The following is a 20,572-nucleotide window of genomic DNA, read 5'->3' on the forward strand; positions in this document are numbered from 1 at the left end:
TGCCGTCACTATTAGTTCAAGAGTTGCCCTAATACAAAAGTTTTTATCACCGGTTTCTGTTTCTATTTCTCACGCTGAATATTATCAACACATAACCACTGCCTCTAAAATGGTAGGTTTTTTTGTTTTGCTAACGTGAATTTAATTCAATAAAACCGTCTAAAATTTGAAGTTTTGATATCGAAAACTATTGCACGCTCGACCCTAAAAGAACAAGTTTTTCGCTTTCGATTTGCAACTCAACAAAACTTTGGACATTTTGTTAGAATTGCTTTAAGATTATTCAAGAACTAGATATATGCAGGCTTCAAACTTCTTTCTTTTCTCTAAATTTCTTGTAATTTACACATTCGGATAATGATTGAATAGGATCATAATTTTTCAAGAATAGGAGTTTTCCTGAGTAGACGTGGCATCAAAAACTATTATAAAGTGAAAATTCTGTTATCTAGCGTTGAAATAACATACCGATAGAAGGTCAATGCTTTCAATAGAAAATTTCTCATTCAACTCAAACATGTGGCAATTGAAACTTTTTAACCAGTTGGCTCCAAATTTGATTGGTTTGTGATAATTCGCAATGTCTTCTTCTGGCACACTTCTTTGGAGACTAAATTTTTATACCGCCAGCTTGAAACTTTTTGGACACTATATTAGGGGCGCCATAATTGAATAAATTTATTCTCGAGCTAAAAACACTGACAACATATCTTCTCAATATTTCAAACAAGATTTTCTCCAGAGAATAATAAGCTTAGCAAACGTTTACTGTTCCTCATTCTCTGTGCCTTGCGTTTCAATGCGTTTCGTTTTCCTAAGGTTACAAAATATCCTCTAAACTCTATTTTGTTCCGTTCTCGTTTTTGCTGCTTTGTTTTTGTCGACAGTTGAATTGCTTCTAGAAGCATACTTTGTTTTCAGGGCTTGCTTTATAAGATAGCGACACATGTAGACACTATAAACAAGAAGATTTTCAACGCCGTGGTTGCATGTGGCACGTTTATAAAAGTTCCAGACTCAACCTTTAGATATTGTGAGCTATGATAGTTAGAGGTGGTAATTTACGGACGAAATTTGCTATATAAGTGTGCGAACTGTGTGCGGTAAACATTTATCTTTCTCCTTAAAAATTTGGTCCTATTCATCATTTGTTTTGCTACAAAAAAGCAGTACATCTACCACTGACATTAGTTTCCAACTGTTTTCCCTCAATTGTAGCAGCCGAGCTGTCTCAAATTTTTGTTTTACATTGAAGAACAGAAAAATTTACTGTGTCGTACGAGTCAGAGCTTTCTTTCAACTTTTTTTATACGACTAATTTAAATCTTGGTCAGAATTCTTTCTGGTTTTGTGTTTTTTGTACTTTTTGGAGCGGTTACACTGGTTCTATAGTTTTTAGCCGGGTTAATATGCAGGTGGTCGTTGTATCGGAGACTTGACTGAGCCGCGTGCTTGAAGCATTATTCAAAACCAAATTATCGTAGATGATGAGAGCACTTAAAATTTATAGATATCAATATTCTGGAGTTGAGCCTTCTTAGTTTTTGCATGTCATATAAAAAAAATTGAAAATTGAGTCTTGTGTTTATGTTTACTGTCTCAATAATTTGATTTTTTGACTAATTTTCCAATTAAAACCATGTTTTGTTTGTAGCTCTGAAAATACTTTCTATATCATGTCCTACAAGTTTTCTACATGTTTTCATGTCCTACACTCTGTCTGCTCAGCTTTTTTCACTTCTGTTGTTCTGGCTTTTGTTCATTTCAGCCGATTCAATGTTACACCATTCAATTAAAATGAATCAGTTTGGGTTGCAAACCGATTAGACAATTCAAATCTTACTAAACTCAAACAAGGTCATTTAATGATTATACTCTGATTTTATAGTCACTAAATTTTAGTAATTTCGATTTACTAAGTTGCTTGAGTCCATTTTTTGAGAACAAATTTGAGGAACTACGATGATGCGAGGATAATTCGATATGCAGAGAGGACTGGGCATGATCAAATTGCAATGCAAGCTGTGAGAAAGTAGTAGGGAGTGTCACGTAGGGGCTGCCATTTGTGCGGTCGGAGAGGACGTAACACTCCAAATCTGGAAGTGACAGTGCGCATTATTGGGCGCTAGTAAGTGGGTTGAACCAAGCAACTGTTCAGGTGAAAGGAAGTAAGTGTGCTTCAAGTAAGGGCAAACTGGACCTTTCGCAAGGATTTCTCAGCAGGAAGGGCAGGATTTTTCTTTCATTGTTCAACAATTTGTGATGCAAGAAGACGGCTTTATTGTGGTTACAGATTGCACTGATCAAGTGGGCTGTTTTCTCTGGGCGTGGTTTCTTTCTCTTTAAAAGCCGTAAACACCGGGATTTATTTCTGTCTGATCAGCATTGTTCTCTTATGGTGTTCCATCTTGTCTTGGGATCAGACCATTTCGTGGTCACAAAGAATATTCGAGGCGAGCCAATTTCAAGGCATTGTCAAAACTGGTTAAACTCAATGTGAACTAGCAATCGCAAACTAACTTTTGAAAAGGTTATTAATTAAGTGGTACTTTTGTGATGGTTACTTTGTCAGTTCTTTTTTTTCATTTTCTCGAGTAATATCTTCAGCTATCACTATCTCGTCTCAAACAACACTTCAAAGCACAGATTCAATCAAAGTCTCTAACCAAGCCTAATTAATCGTGGTTGCTCCGACTATCAACAGGTTAGCAGGCTTTGGGTCCAGATTTCCATTTTTTTCTGTATTCATTTTTCTTATAGCGTTTGGTTAGCAGTCTTGGTTTTGATGATGAAGTCGTTAAAAACCATGGGCACTTGGACAGTTTTTGGTAAACTACAACCTCACAAGGTTTCTCCTAGACACTGAAAACCGTCTGTGAAGTGAGATGTGATGTAACAAGTTCATATTTTTTGATAAATTTTTTATTAGCGTTTGGCTAGCAGCCTATAGCAATAATATAATTGAAACTGTTGGCCTGCAGTGAAATGTCTGCAAATTTTTCCTTTTGGTCGACGATGTTTGTGGCGCTGATGCACAAGAAGGGCCTGTTTAGGATAGTGATGGTCAAGGATCATATGTCAGAGCGTGATCATTTTCGACCAGAGAGTTCGAAACCTGATCAGAGGGCAGCTTACAACTTCAAGATGCAGGAGCGTGTAGTAGTGATTCAGCACAGGTAAGACAATTGAAACACTGTATTGTCTCATCTGGCACTCTTCTTAAAAAACACCATTATTTTACATAAAGTACTACTGCGTGTGATGAGACCGCTAGGAAGATCGGACAGAGACATGAAAGCTTCTTCGAAAAAAGTTGTTCAGTGTAGGGAGGACAAGGGTGGTCATCCTAGTAAGCCAGCTCACGGAGAAAAAAAAACTGATGACCATTTTGTTTGCAGCAAAGAGCTAATGACCCGGTTGAGCGGAACTGGAGAAGCAATCTTTGAAACACTCTTCAATACTCAGGTGATTAATGGAAAGCCTGACAGCTATGATTAATCTGTGATGCAAGAGAGCTTTCAACCAGCCAATAAACTTTCTGATCTGCGCACTTGGTGGAGAATCTGCAATGTCCCGAGGAAGACTCGATGTGAAAAAGAACTAGGCATGGTCAAATAACTATGCACGCTGTAAGAAAGAAAAAAAGTGCTTGAAATAGTGGCTGCTGCCTGTGCAACCAAAAGTACAAAAGACGAGGGACTGCAAGTCGTGAAGTGACTAAGGGAAATCTGCTTCTCGAGCAATCGGGTCGAAATAAGCAGGTGAGTCAGATGCAAAAAAAAACAGTTTTTTTTTCAAATTTGAGCAAAACAGAAATTTCACGAGGGACAGCAAACAGGGGAGGGTAGTGTCCTTCAGTTGCCCTTGAAAGAAATTATCGCTTTATAGATACATATTTCAAGGATCGTGTGTTTTGCGACAGGGTTATCTTCTTTAGCTTTTAGAGGTTGAACAAAAGGAGAAACTTGAAGAATTACAACGGCAATTTGCAAGGATTATGGTTAAAAGATCTGTTGAAGTAGAGTTTAACGACTGCCATGATGCTGTGATTAGCTAAGCTTTCTAGTGATTATTTTTGTGGGGCAACAGTATGAACTTGATGAGTGTGAGCTTAAAGTTGCAAGAAATTCAAGCTTCAGTTTTGCCTCAGAGACTCGATCACTCTAATGGCGAAGACAAAGCGGGATACTTGTGATTAAAAGCTGAAGCACCGCAAATACAACTAGGGCACCTCAACAAGCACGATTTTTCATGAATTATTAATGCGGAAGAGCTAGATTTCTGCAAATTGTAATTCGAAGTTGTGAGCTTGAATTGGGCATCGAACTTTTTGCGAACTGACAATGGAGATTAAGTTTGTCAAATGCATTTAGAAGGTTTTTTTTATAAATAAAACCCCCGATGAGCGAGAAATTAAATTTCCCATTACCCTTGAACTGATTGATGTAGCAGCACGCTAAAACAGAGTGATTGACGAAATGAATCACTAGTGGACGCTAAACTACCGAAACTGTTCTAAGTGCAAGCACTGTCGACAGCAGTGAAGGCTTCAAAACTCAGCAACGAAGCACTAAAATAAACCATCAGAACTGTGCTATTTGCATGTATTTTTAAACCTGGTGATCTATCTGGAACAAAACACAGACGAAAAACAGATTCAAAGAGTGGGAACAGCAAGTTCATTGGTTAAGATGAGGAAAGCACAGCTTACTTGTTAATGGATATTGAGATAAGACGATTGATTCGGACAAAAAGGGTGATATTCAAGATGGACACAATTCCAGGCAACTTAATGGTCGGAAATGATTCATTGTAAACCTGGAGAGCGCTCTGATTTTGAAAATTCTCAGCACGACGACAACAAGCGCATCAACTGAAGAAGGTGATGCTGCAAGTCCAGTGGGTGCTACTGGAAGGACTCGGACGACGAGGAGATAGTAGAACCTCAGTCTACTGAGCATACAGTGGTGACGAAGCCATTAAGGACGCGTATCAGAACCGTTCGCTATGGTCTGTTCAACTGTTCTATCGTCACAAACTGAGATCCAAGAACTAAAGGCAAAACAGAAGCATTGACTGGACCCGAGACGAAGCAGATACTGGCAGCTTTGGTTTTCATAATGAAGTCTCTAGACACGGTGGGAACTAGAACAACTTTCAATAGACTATAACCTCACAAGATTTCTTCTAAGCAATTGATTCCGGCTGTGCAGCGAAATGCGATGGATCAAAAAGAATGGTTCAGATTTTTCTTGATTTTGTTAGCGCTTGACTAGCAGCCTACAGCAACGATTTAATTGAAACTGTTGGCATGCAGTGAAAATTCTGAATTTTTTTTTGCTTCTTCGACGATGTGTGGGGTGCCGATGCACATCAAGGGCCTGTTTAGGATAGTGATGGTCAAGGATCAACTGTCAGAGTGTGAGCCTATTCAATCGGAGACTTCGAAACCTGATCAGAGGGCAACCTACGACTTTGGGATGCAGGATCGTGTGGTAGTCATCCAGCAGAGGTAAGGCAGTCGAAACACCGTATAGTCTCATCTGGCTTCTCATAGCTAGGACGATCTGACGAAGGCCTGAGAGCTGCTTCAAGAAACGTTGCTTAATGTAGGGAGGCCAACGGTTGGCAACCTTGTAATGCAGCTAACGGATCTCCGTCTGGAGTCAGAGGAAAAGCTTGTTGTCCAATTTGTTTGCAGCCAAGAGCTGATGACCCGGTTGAGCGAAAATGGAGAAGCAATCTCTGAAACACTTTTAAATACTCTGGTGAGTAACAGAAAGCCTGACAGCTGTTACCTTTTTTTTGATGCAAGAGAGCTTTCAACCAGCCAAAAAATTTTCAGAGCTGCGAACCTGGTGGAGGATCTGCAATTTTACGAGTAAGACTTGATGTGAAAAAGAACTAGGCATGGTCATATAGCCAAGCACGCTCTGACAAACAAAAAAGGTAGATTGAAGTACTGACTGCTGCGAGTGAAATTGAAGGTAAAAAAAGCGAGGGACTGCATGTCTTAAAGCGACTGTGGACAACCTGCTCCTTAAGAACTTTTGTTGAAAGAAGCAGGTGAATCAGGCGCAGAGAAGCAAGGTTGTTTCAAATTGAAGCAACCTAGAGTTTGCACAAGGTACCGCAAGCAGCGTAGGGCAGTGTTTTTCAGTTGCTGTCCAACAAGTGCAATGAAAAAAACTACCCCTTATAGATACACAATGAAATGGTTTTGTTTTTTGTGTCAGGGCTGGTTTTTTTTAGATTTGCAAGGTGGAACAAAGAGACAAATTTGAAGAAAACTAACGGCACTCTGTGAGGATTATGGGCAAAGGATTAGAGCAAAGACTGCCAGGATTAGAGCAAAGAGTAGAGCAAAGACTTCCATGATACTGTGATGATACTGTCCAGTGTCGAGCTGCGGTATAAACTTTATAAAGGCGACCTTGGTGGTGGCTTGAACTTCAAGCATCAATTTTGCATCAGAGACTTCTCATCTACTAGCATTAGATGGCAAGGTTTTCCTACCAGAGTCCAAAACCAGGACTACACCGATGACTCTAGTTGCGAACACAAAGCGGATAACAGAGATGCAAGGCTGTGGCATTGAAAAACACAACACAAACAAGACACCTCAACAAGCATGATCTTTCATCAATTGTTTTTGTGGGAGGTCTAGAGTTCTGCAAAGTGTGAACTGCTTCCAAGTTGCATGAAAAGCCACAGAGGCGGACAGCAGAGCATCAACAGTAGACCACTGGGTCTTCAGTGACATCCAGTGGTTTTTCAAAGTTGTGCGCTTCAATTGGGCATCGAAGTTTTTGCGAACTGACAATGGAGATGAAGTTTGTTAAATGCTTTTCGAATGTTTTTTTTTGTTCACAACCACAGGTGAGCAAGAAAATACAGTTACCTCTCAAATGAATGATGTAGCAGCACGCCACAACTAAACACTGGATTCCGGCTGCAAAGCCAGATGAGATTGATTGAGTAGAGTGGTTCAAAACCCCATATGAAGCGAAAAAATTCATGTGAGTCCAAGGGTGATTTTTCGACGAGAAATTTGCTCCGACTTGTAAAGCCTAAACGAAGGCACAAAATGATCAGGTGATTCAAAAAAGGACTCTGGAAGCAGTTTTCCTCAACCATCGTCTACCAGAGGCAGTTCACGTAGAGGAATCAGACTGGTTCAACAGCATTGACAACCAGGTGTGCTTGCTGCAACGAGGCCTATATTGGTGTGCGGCAGGCGAGAAGAGACTGCTATCGGAACAATTTTCTACACGGGTTAGTGTTTACTAGAAGCATCAACGTCTTCTTCTCGTTCACGAGGAGGTGGTCAGACGATCCAATGATCGATGTGCAGGTTCGAGAGATGACAACATCCTTGGATGCAGATGTCAAAACGAAGTTGACAAGATGAGGGCCCGTATCCCTATTTGCATACGATAGATGACAGAGCACCATTTGTTTTATCTCCTGGAAAGGCAGATAAAAAAGAAATATTGGTCAGTAACAGTGAATCAAAATCGCTACATCGTTGATTGATTGGAGCGTTTTGGCTTAAATGACTGCAAACCAAAGCTAACATCCGCGCACATCAGCGCACATTGTCAAACGACTGCCCTGCAGCCAAAAATGCACAAAAAACGACTGCCCTGCAGCCAGATCAGTATCGAAGAAGGAATGCATTGAACCTGGATACTTCACCAAGAAGGCTGCGGAGTGTAGGCAGTTTGTGCGCTCATTTTTTGTACATAACTAACAAAAAAAGGCCGGTTGTTCTAGCTACTCTGCTTCAACTTTCTCTTTTTCTGGAAAAATCAGGCAATACAAATTGCACTGTGTTCCTGCAAAAATGGTTCTTCATTGCAAAAAGGCGGAAAATGACATGGAGATGATGATGTATAACTACAGGGACACGCAGATAGTAAATAGGCTGTATATGGGACGGTATCAGGTCAATTACTGGATTTCATCAGCAGAAGACAGGGGCAGCAATCGATTGAAGCACCCAACTACATCCCTATCTATCAGTGAAACTGAATACCAAGCGCTGAGAATCATCTATTTCCACGATCACTACTTGATGACGGGCCAACATTCATCAAGGAAGACAACCAGAGATGCATCAAAAAGAGCAAGAGTCCTTTCGTGCACAAGCGAACGAAGCACACTGTTTTGAAATACAGTTTTGGCTAAGAGCGAATTGAAGATGGACCATTCGAACTTCAGTTCTCTACTGCCCAGATCATGGAAGCCGACTTGTTAAAAAAAGCCCTGAGCAAGGCTAATCTGGATCAATGTTACTCAAAGTTGAAAAAACTCTGATGAGGACAAGTAGTGATTGCAATCTAATCAATGTGTGAGTAATTATTTAACTAAATTGTCAAGTCATAATTATATTTTTCTCAATTCAATCTTCAACAGCCACTTTTTCGTCTCAATCTTGATTAGAAACTTCAGATTCAAACTGAACCCTTTAATCATGTTGCTTTATCTCTGAACTTTAGCTCTTTGATCTCTTTCGGCGAGCTGTTTTCCATCGTCAAATCAAAAACAAGTGCTGTTTGTTGTGGATAATATTTTTTGTAGATGTTTCCTTCGTCGCAGTAGTCACGCTAGTTTAAGATGGCAAAAGTATATAGTCGCTTTTTTATCAAGATTTTTTTTATCATGCAGAAAGTGAACAACAAGATGTTGATCTTGATCATATCACAATTGAGAAACCAGAAATTATTTCTGTGCGTTAATAAGTCAGATGTGGGGTACGTGTAAAAACAGTAAACTTTTGTGCTCTGATTGAATAACTTACGGCAGTTTATAAGAAAAAACAGTTTATTGAAAGGAATAAAAAATGGTATGCTGTCTCAAATTGATCAACATTTGGACATTATTCAGATACGATTTCATTTGAATCCTTCAACAATTAATCGCAAGTTAAAAATTTTAGCGCAATTTGAAAGTCTCCCAATGAATCGTCCTAGATATTCAATTATCAACCGTTCCGTACGCTTCCCGGGCTGAGGTGTTCGACTCATGATTTGACCGACACAGTCGAACGGAGTCCGATTTTTATCGCAAATTATTAGGGTCGAACGAACACTGTAGTCAAACAAAGTCGAATCATGGGTCGAACAGGATCGAATCATGAGTCAAACAGGGTCGAATCAAGAGTCGAACAGGGTCAAATCATGAGTCGATCAGGGTCGAATCATGAGTCGAACATGGTCGATAGAGTCAAACAGGGTCGAATCATGAGTCGAACAGGGTCGAATCATGGGTCGAACAGGGTCGAATCATGAGTCGAACACGGTCGAATCATGAGTCGATCACTGTCTAATCATGGGTCGAACAGGGTGGAATCATGAGTCGAACAGGGTGGAATCATGAGTCGAACACGGTCGAATCATGAGTCGAAGAGGGTCGAATCATGAGTCGAACAGGGTCGAATCATGTTTCGAACAGGGTCGAATCATGAGCCGATCAGGGTCGAATCATGAGTCGAACAGAGTCGAATCATGAGTCGAACAGGGTCGAATCTCGAGTCGAACAGGGTCGAATCATGAGTCAATCAGGGTCGAATCTTGAGTCGAACAGGGTCAAACCATGAGTCGAAAACGGTCGAATCATGTGTCCAACAGAGTCGAATCATGAGTCGAAGAGGGTGGAATCATGAGTCGAACAGGGTGGAATCATGAGTCGAACACGGTCGAATCATGAGTCGAAGAGGGTCGAATCATGAGTCGAACAGGGTCGAATCATGATTCGAACAGGGTCGAATCTTGAGCCGATCAGGGTCGAATCATGAGTCGAACAGAGTCGAATCATGAGTCGAACAGGGTCGAATCTCGAGTCGAACATGGTCGAATCATGAGTCAATCAGGGTCGAATCTTGAGTCGAACAGGGTCGAACCATGAGTCAAAAACGTTCAAATCATGTGTCCAACAGAGTCGAATCATGAGTCGAAGAGGGTCGAATCATGAGTCGAACAGGGTCGAATCATGATTCGAACAGGGTCGAATCATGAGCCGATCAGGGTCGAATCATGAGTCGAACAGAGTCGAATCATGAGTCGAACAGGGTCGAATCTCGAGTCGAACAGGGTCGAATCATAAGTCAATCAGTGTCGAATCTTGAGTCGAACAGGGTCAAACCATGAGTCGAAAACGGTCGAATCATGTGTCCAACAGAGTCGAATCATGAGTCGAAGAGGGTCGAATCATGAGTCGAACAGGGTCGAATCATGATTCGAACAGGGTCGAATCATGAGTCGAACAGGGTCGAATCTCGAGTCGAACAGGGTCGAATCATGAGTCAATCAGGGTCGAATCTTGAGTCGAACAGGGTCGAACCATGAGTCGAAAACGGTCGAATCATGTGTCCAACAGGGTCGAATCTTGAGCCGATCAGGGTCGAATCATGAGTCGAACAGAGTCGAATCATGAGTCGAACAGGGTCGAATCTCGAGTCGAACATGGTCGAATCATGAGTCAATCAGGGTCGAATCTTGAGTCGAACAGGGTCGAACCATGAGTCAAAAACGTTCAAATCATGTGTCCAACAGAGTCGAATCATGAGTCGAAGAGGGTCGAATCATGAGTCGAACAGGGTCGAATCATGATTCGAACAGGGTCGAATCATGATTCGAACAGGGTCGAATCTTGAGCCGATCAGGGTCGAATCATGAGTCGAACAGAGTCGAATCATGAGTCGAACAGGGTCGAATCTCGAGTCGAACATGGTCGAATCATGAGTCAATCAGGGTCGAATCTTGAGTCGAACAGGGTCGAACCATGAGTCAAAAACGTTCAAATCATGTGTCCAACAGAGTCGAATCATGAGTCGAAGAGGGTCGAATCATGAGTCGAACAGGGTCGAATCATGATTCGAACAGGGTCGAATCATGAGCCGATCAGGGTCGAATCATGAGTCGAACAGAGTCGAATCATGAGTCGAACAGGGTCGAATCTCGAGTCGAACAGGGTCGAATCATAAGTCAATCAGGGTCGAATCTTGAGTCGAACAGGGTCAAACCATGAGTCGAAAACGGTCGAATCATGTGTCCAACAGAGTCGAATCATGAGTCGAAGAGGCTGGAATCATGAGTCGAACAGGGTGGAATCATGAGTCGAACACGGTCGAATCATGAGTCGAAGAGGGTCGAATCATGAGTCGAACAGGGTCGAATCATGATTCGAACAGAGTCGAATCATGAGTCGAACAGGGTCGAATCTCGAGTCGAACAGGGTCAAACCATGAGTCGAAAACGGTCGAATCATGTGTCCAACAGAGTCGAATCATGAGTCGAAGAGGCTGGAATCATGAGTCGAACAGGGTGGAATCATGAGTCGAACACGGTCGAATCATGAGTCGAAGAGGGTCGAATCTTGAGCCGATCAGGGTCGAATCATGAGTCGAACAGAGTCGAATCATGAGTCGAACAGGGTCGAATCTCGAGTCGAACATGGTCGAATCATGAGTCAATCAGGGTCGAATCTTGAGTCGAACAGGGTCGAACCATGAGTCAAAAACGTTCAAATCATGTGTCCAACAGAGTCGAATCATGAGTCGAAGAGGGTCGAATCATGAGTCGAACAGGGTCGAATCATGATTCGAACAGGGTCGAATCATGAGCCGATCAGGGTCGAATCATGAGTCGATCAGAGTCGAATCATGAGTCGAACAGGGTCGAATCTCGAGTCGAACAGGGTCGAATCATGAGTCAATCAGGGTCGAATCTTGAGTCGAACAGGGTCGAACCATGAGTCGAAAACGGTCGAATCATGTGTCCAACAGAGTCGCATCATGAGTCGAACAGGGTCAAATCATGAGTCGAACAGAGTCGAATCATGAGTCGAACAGGGTCGAATCATGAGTCGAACAGTGTCGAATCATGAACCGAACAGGATCGAATCATGAGTCGATCAGGCTCGAATCATGAGTCGAACAGGATCGAATCATGAATCGAACAGAGTGGAATCATGAAACGCACAGGGTCGAATCATGAGACGAACAGGGTCGAATCATGAGTCGAACAGGGTCGAATCATGAGTCGAACAGGGTCAAATCATGGGTCGAACAGGGTCTAATCATGGGTCGAATCATTAGTCGAACATTGCCGATAGAGCCGAACAGGGTCGAATCATTTGTCGAAGACGGTCGAGTCATGAGTTGCACAAAGTCACTACATGGGTTGCACAGAGTCGCAACATTAATTTGGGTCGAGCAAATCGCAACATGGGTCGCGCAAAGTCGCAACATGGGTCGCGCAAAGCTTAAGTAATGCAATTTTTGTCGGATTTTTCGCTTGCTTAAGCGTTATACAGATGCAGATTGCACAATCATCCAGTATATATTCAATTTTAATGTGCAGTTAGCTTGATCAGCATATTTGCTGATCATATACAGGACCGCCACGAGAAAGCCTACACATGGTCCCAACGTAAAATATAACCATTTTTTTAAGGCAACAATAAATTCGTTACCACAAAAACTGAAAGCTAGAATCCATCCAAATCAAACATAAATCAGAAAAGTTAAATGACTATTAACAAAAAAAAGACAACAACTAAGTCAAACACACGTATCACGAAGCAAAAATTAGAAATATTTTTAGGTATCATACGCACGAATTGACTGTTTCCAAAAAACATTTAAAAAGGTGAAGCACACTCTTCACTCTGCGCCTGCAAAATATAAGAAAACCGATAGAGATTGAAGATTGGTAGATCCAAAATTCGAAAAATATAGAAATTTTCACCTTCCAAAACCCGAAAAAAATAAGACACGATGCTTTCCACTGAGAGGTCAGAAAAAGTTTTTGTACAGTTTTGAACAATCTAACCCAACACTCAGACTCTGAATCAGCCTGCTTCGGAAAAATTTCGCCAAATTTTTTTTATTTTTTTACAAAGACCCAAAATAAAAACGATAAATGTGACGTTATCCATTTTTTTGGTACCCTATGCTCGAATCGACTGTTTCCAAAAAATTTAAGAGCATTTGGTGCAGCTGATAAATGAGGAAACTACGAAAAGCTATGAGCAAGCTCCATCAAATTCATTATGCGTGTTTTGATTGCACTGAAGATAGGGTCAATTATGTGAACCCACGAAAGTAAAATCAGCTATAGAGATAAGTTTTAGAAAAATATCGCTGTTGCCCCCTTATGGTTTAGAAAGGCGCGCCGCCCCCGCCTTAGTCTGGAAAGTCCCGCCGTCTCCGCTTTGGTCTGGAAAGTCGCACCGTCTCCTCATTGGTCTTTTACTCCTCATTTTCAGCTCTGATTGATTCATTTAACAGAAATTTTAGGAAATTTTTAGTGTCAGTTACGTCAATCACAGTTGAAAACTATTAAAAACACAGTTGAGACGTTGAAAACACCGCTAATTTCTTCGAGTTGTTCGAAATAGAATGGCATACGGTCAATCTTTTTTTCATTCGGCTGAGTCCGTTAAAACCTAACTGGCTTGCTTCAAACACTGTCGAGTACTTTATCCTCTAGTCGAGTCGGTCGAAACAACATAGCCAGCTTGGGTCGAGTCGGTCGCAACATAGTTAGCTTACAGCGAACACAGTCGAAGCCATTTTTTATTTAATCAAATCGGTCATAACATAGCCAAATTGGGTCCAGTCGGTCAAATCATAGCCATTTTTAAACGAACCGGTCAAAAAACAGCCTTTTTTAGTCTGTTTGATTGAGACGTAAGTCCAGCAACTCAACCCGGGCTACACAAATCTACGATGCTCAAATTTGTGGCATTTTTCATTATATTTTGCGGCTGCCCAGTCTGAGGTTTTTGACAGATGATTTGACAGAAACAGTCGAATGATGTCCGAGTTTCGTTATACTTCAGGACGCTTCGGCTAATTCCCGATAAAGTCGAACAAAGTCGAATAAAGTCGAAAAAGGTCCGGTAAAGTCGAACAAAGTCGAAAACGGACATCGTTCGACTCAAAAAGTAGAAACCGGACATCGTTCGACTGAAAAAGTTGTTAACGGACATCGGTCGACCCTTTTTGTCGAATCATGAGTCTAACACCTCAGCCCGGGTTCAAAATAGACAAAAGTTCTGTCTAGATTTGTGGTGGGAGTAATTTATGCATTTAATAAGGGTCCTCACATTCTGCCGGACTGGGTTGTCAGATAATTAAACAATATCTAAATCAGTCCGAGCAATCAGACGTCCAAATAAAGAGATCTCGATACATGTCCTTAGAATATAAATCGTAACAACTTGTTGAAAATTTCAGTATTCATTCAAATTGATCTAATTGCCTTACGTAAAATCACTCACACTGCTAAAATCACCTTACGTGATACACCGCAAGGTGATTTTAGCAGAATGATTTTTGAAGTGTACACATCATAGGTAAAAAATTATCGAATTTAGTGAATAAAGGTTTTTGCAATGTATCACGTAACTCCTGCATGTACTCGATGCCACTAATTTGACAAATTTTTGTCAATGTAGAATTTCTTGATGGCATCATCAGAAGCAAGATGAAATATGAGTGAAAATCTTTTGGAGTTCAATCCGTTTAATTTCACGAATGGTTCATCGACTTCCGTAGCCGAAACGGTTTCAATAATTCAAGTTGAATATTTATCGGAATACAGAATGGTCACAAACTTAGGACAGAATTATTTACAATAAAAATTTTCAGTTCTAGATGATTCAGAAAATTGGCACAAAAATCTGGTTAAAAAATCTATTGCGTTGTTTGTACCTTCACGTTTGATAATACACATCCAACTAGCCGGATAAGTCGGGAACCACACTGATGTTTCTACGCAATTGTCTTTCTTGAAAATTTTTGCTTGTGTGTCTATTCAGCGGAAACTACAAAATAAGGAACTATTATCGTATCATTTTCATCTGCTGCTGCTGTTTTTGACTTATGTTTTCCCGAGTCTCTCACTGATATAGCTTTTTGTAATTGTGAACATAACTTGGTTGCTCAAAAAAACTAAATTAAGTTTCGGAACTATAAGAAAATTTGTTTTGTTTAAATTCTGTAAAATCACCGAATTTGTCAGTATTTCCGGGGTTCCCAGGTTGACCTCCATACACCGAAAATGCTTATCATACAATTCCATGCAACAAAAAGCTTTATCATACAATTCCATACATCAATTGTATGGAGAAAATGCTTGCCATACAATATTCATACATTTTCGAAAAACAATAGAAAAAAAATTCAACAATTTCTGCGGCTTTTTGTGAACAGTTGAACAGACTGGTGACAAAAAAACTGATTTTATATTTTTTTTGAAAAAAAAATTACCATACAATTTCCAAATACGACACACAAATTTTGAAAATTTGCCCCAATTTTTTTTTTTCAAGTGCAAATCGAATTTTGTACGCAAACAAGCTTTTTCCGAAAAAAAATTGTTAGCATGCAAAATTTAATTTTTTGTGTGCATAACGTAGTCCTGGATACGATAATATCGGCTTTTTTCTTTTCACTTAATTTTTTTTTTCAAAGACGCTGAAAGTTCCTATTTTTTTTTGTATGGCATGTTTATGTATGCCTTGATCAATATCTGATAATTTGAAAATTCACAAATTTAAAATAATCATTATTGAAAAATTTTGCCAAAAAATAAAAAATTGTTACTTTTGTTATATCATTTGTGAAAGACAGCTCGAAGACAATTCAGGTCGTTTTCTGTGCATTGTAAATGCAAGAGAGTCCAACCTTTGGTGCTTTGAGTAACAAAGTTCTTTGTAACTTGTGTTCGGTTGCAAACACAACCGAAAATTTGTCAGAAAAGAAGTTTAGGAGCAAAAACAACTTTTTGTTTTATGGAGAAAATACTAGTCATACAATTTCCATTTATGGGAAAACGCTTATCATAGAGTTTTCATACAATTTTCTGTACGCATGGAATTGTATGCAATTGTATGAAAAGAAATTTCCCATTTATGAGAATTGTATGATAAGCAGTTTTGGTCAACCCGGGTTGTCAGTATTGCTGGGATACTTGCAATTTTTCCTTTTAATCAAACTTATCAACACTTTCTCAGTTTTTTGGTCGCACCTGTAATTCAATGCTGCTAAGATCCATCTGATTTCTGAGTTGACATACTTAAAAAACAAGCTTGTTGTCTAAAATTGAAAATGATCTGCAACTGAAAAAAACTCTTCAGCGCAGCCAGTTTTTCATCTGAGGTTCTAGGGGGCTCTTTCTATTGAACAAGTTGGCCCATGCAATTATTACGTTAAATTCTAGTTAACTCATTTAGCGCTCTCCGGAGCTGTTTATGCATAAAACATTGAACTTGATGATAGGTGTATCTCCACTTTTGTCGATCTCGAGTTGTTCTTTATTTTAAATCATTCAAAAGAGTGGTTGTTTCTCTGTAGAGCATAATGACTTGAAGAGCGTATTAAAGTGAACGACTATTGTTCTTTCGATAACGTTTTAAAGATAAAAATAGAGCCTAATGACTCTGTTGAGCGTAATGAGTTAGGTGATTATTGTTCTTTCGATAACATTTTAAATATAAGTGTGCAAATAAGGGCAACCCAAATCAACAAGGTTTGTAAATTTTTCATCAGAATACTAGGCGGAAAAGCTATTTTTTCTTTTTGCATAAAGTAACAGGCTCAATACTTTGGAGTTTCAAATATAACTACATGAATATCAACACGTTTTTGCTTTTAGATGCAATGTAAGTCATATTTCAAGAAATGAAACAATTGAAGCTATCGCTTTAGCCTAAAGTTAAAATTGGAAATTTTTTAGCCAAATAAATGTTTTGCTTGAAACAAAATCTTTTTATATTCAGGACATGTAACCTTCTATTGAACGACAGAGTAACGTTTTCAATTTTGGCAAAAAGACAGGAAGCTAGTCCAAACGAATGTCCCAATCAGATGTATTTTCTGCGCCAGGGTAAAATTTAAAACCGCGTGGTACCAATCTGGCTTAGCTCGTGTACGAATTTTGCCGTATCGAGAAAAAACACATGCAATAGCAAAATAATTAAGGTTAGGTTTTGTTTGTTTTAAAGACGTATAACCCGTCAGTTGTATCATAATCAATTGGAGTATACTTTTGTTGCGTTAGAATTCATCAGGTGAAACTCAAAAAACTACTGTTATTTGAAATTTAATTTGTTCTTTGTTATTGATTTTTTATTTCCTTCCTCAAAAATTACTAGATATCGGTCATTATGGAATTTGATTTCATTCTCGTGTTTGAAAACACCCCGAATTGTAAACTGTTATTATCAGTGCCATCGACACATCATGTTGCCCCCAGTTTGAGTTTTCTTAATTAAAAAATTGACAAAGCTATATCGTTAGCTTGTAATTTGAAAAGATCTTATTGCTTCCTTTGCTAAATGAGTTGTATTTAACTTGATTTACTTATTAAGCTGAACACACGTAAACGAAACAGTTTACAGCTTCCAACGGTTAAGCTACTGATTTTTTTCACCTACCGAACAATTCCAATTCAAATATTTTACGAAATCTCCGCCAAACCGAACGATCATAAAACGAAAGAAATAAACCAATTAGTTTGAACGATGTATTTAACTGAACGAAAAAAAGGAATCAAAGCTTTGGAAAAGGATATATTTTGGGTCCATTCTTATTAAACTGTGCAAGAACCTATGGAGGGGTCTTTTTTGTGGGCGAGGCCTTCCATTTACACAATCCTAGGACAGGAGATTGTCAAATGTTGGCTGAGCTCCTTCGTTTTACAAGGGAATCTTCCTCCACACGAAGGACCCCCTATACAATCCCAGACACGAAACAAAAGTTACTTTATTAATTGATGCAATAATTAAGTTTTATCGGTACGTCTACTTATGTACCAGCTATATCACAACAAGCATAAAAACGACACTAACTTAAAAATACCTTTGGTCGTATTTTCTTAAGACTATGGTCGGAACATTCTGTGCTACCTGCACAGAAACCGGCTATCTTTTTTTGGTTTCAAATTGGTTGGAGCGGTATCCAAGATATACAAATATCAATTGTGGCTGCTTAAGCAAAATATCATACGAGTCATATTGTATACGGTGTTAAATGGGTTGTGGGTTGCACTCTTTGTTCGACTCAAAATACCGACTCTGAGAATTAAAATTTCCATAATTTTATTTTTAACTTAAATTTTTTTTACCTCAACTAAATTTATGATAGTTTTTCCAGCGATCATTGTAGCAATTCGATTGTGAGTTTAAGTCCGGATTGGCTTCTCATAAAGCAATTTCGGATGAAGTACACCGTCTGTTCGTCACGCTATCTTACGGCCGGGTAGGTTCGTGCAACTTCTTAGTCTAATACTCTTATATCTCCTAGTCTCAATAGATCTAGCGTATAATAAACCATATAAATCTTTTTCTTTCTTATAGAGGCAATGTAAGTCACATTTCAATAAATTAAACAATTGAAACTGCCGCTGTAGCTTAAAAGTAAAATTGGAAAATTTTCAGCCAAATAAAATTTTTGCTTGAAACAAAATATTTTACATCCAGGGCACGTGCTTAGCTCGTGTACGAATTTTGCCGTATCGAGTAAAAAACATGCAATAGCAAAATAACGGATTTGTTAGAAAGGCTAGGTTTTGTTTGTTTTAAAGACGTATAACCCGTCAGTTCTATCATAATCAATTTACTTTTGTTGCGTTAGAATTCATCCAACGATTCGTTGAAACTCATGAAAAAAACTGGAATTCGAAATTTAAAATGTTCTTTTATATTGATTTTTCGTTTTTTTTTTCCAAAAAAGACTAGTTATCGGTCATTATCGAATTTGATTTTCTTCTCGTGTTTCAAAACACCCAGAATTGTAAATTGTCATTGTCAGTGCCATCGACACATCATGTTGCCCACAGTTTGAGTTTTCTTAATTAAAAAATTGACAAAGCTATATCGTTAGCTTGTAATTTGAAAAGATCTGATTGCTTCCTTTGTTAAATGAGTTGTATTTAACTCGATTTACTTATTAAGCTGAGCACACGTTAACGAAATTGTTCACTGCTTTCAACGGTTAAGCTAATGATACCAATCCTATTTCGTCACGAAATCTCCGCCAAGCCAAACGATCACAGAACAAAAAAAAATAAACCTATTAATTTGACGATGAATTTAGCTGAACGAAAAAAAAGATGATTTTGAAAAAAAAAATCTTTTTTTTTGTTTTTTCTTAAGACTATGGTCGAAACATTCTGTGCTGTTTGCTTACAAACCGGCTGTCCTTAATTGATTTCAAATTGGTCGGAGTTCTATCTAAGAAATACAAACATCGATTGTGGCTGCTTAAGCAAAATATCAAAAGGCTCATCTTGTATATGATGATAACTGGGTTGTACTTTTTGTCCGATTCAAAATAACGACTCTGAAAATGAAAATTTCCATAATTTCAAATTTAATTTTCATTTTTTGTTTTTTATGTATTTTTTGCATCTGCTTAAGCTATGATAAATTTTGCAGCTATCATTGTACCAATTAGATCGGGAGGGAGTGATTAAAATCTGAGCCTGAATATTTCGCTGCGTAAGCAACGCGTTAGAGGAAAATCGGGAATGTTGCACAAATTATATATCCCAAACCGGTCAAAATGGCAGATATCAAATACCAATAACCTCATTGATGATTACCCCAGTAATTATTCTAGCTCACAGGGTATTGAAATTTTCCCCGCTGTATAAAAATCTCAAATTACAGCGTAGAAAATTGTGAATCTTATCTGAAGAAACGATATCCTACTATAAAAGAGTAAACGGCTAAGAAAACATGACTGCTCGTATCAGGGCGAAGCCCTGAATGTTCCGACTGCCTTTAAGGTTTATGGAGCAGCAGTAATAACATTTAAAAAATGAAATGAAATAAAATAAAACGAAATTTTTTTTTCTAAACTTTGAAATTTTTTATGAAAATCATCCCCCACACGCCATATAAAGTAAAAAAAAGAGAGATTTCGTTCCTTGTAACAAATCAATTATGGCAAATAAGCTTCGTTCAACCAATTTGGAACGATTTATAAGACGGATTAAATCTCCGCTTACGCGTTAATAGCGCGAATTATATCGCGCGTTAATTGTCCCAAATTGGTCAAAATGGCCAAAATGACAATCTTTAAACCCTCATAACTTTACGAAAAATGATCACAGGTGAAATATCTTTTCAAATTTAAGCTCAGGACAACAATACCTTTTGAATGATATAAAAAAATTCCGTCAAAAATGGCTAGTTAAAAAGTCGAAATTTGTCTGAAGAAAAAAAAACCCACCCCGAGCACAAATATTCCGTTACTTTCGTACCGAAAGTCGGAACAATAATTTCAAAATGAATTGAGTCAAGCAATTTGCTCTAATTAATAAGCTACCAGAGGCAAAACTTTCAGCGTTGCACTTTACACTGAACGTAAACATAAATGGGTATGAAACAAAAAAATGAAACCCTAAAAAAAAGAACAAAATTGAAAGTTTTTCATTTTTTTTCTGCATATTTTTCAACAATTTTTTAAACTGAATATTTTTTCATTGACGATAAAGGGCAGTCGAAACAATCAAGGTTTCGCTCTGATGCAATGATTTCCTTCAATTTTGATTTG

The 20,572-nt window shown here is 38.8% G+C and overlaps 1 protein-coding gene across 1 annotated transcript in view; it reads left to right on the forward strand.

The window, feature by feature from the left end:
- The window catches only part of LOC134845014 (spliceosome-associated protein CWC27 homolog), a 502,234-nt gene that overhangs the window by 196,638 nt on the left and 285,024 nt on the right, over positions 1-20,572 (forward strand). The gene's annotated exons all lie outside the window — the stretch shown is intronic.

The sequence above is a fragment of the Symsagittifera roscoffensis genome, chromosome 4 (assembly GCF_963678635.1).
Source record: "Symsagittifera roscoffensis chromosome 4, txSymRosc1.1, whole genome shotgun sequence".
NCBI lineage: Eukaryota > Metazoa > Xenacoelomorpha > Acoela > Convolutidae > Symsagittifera > Symsagittifera roscoffensis.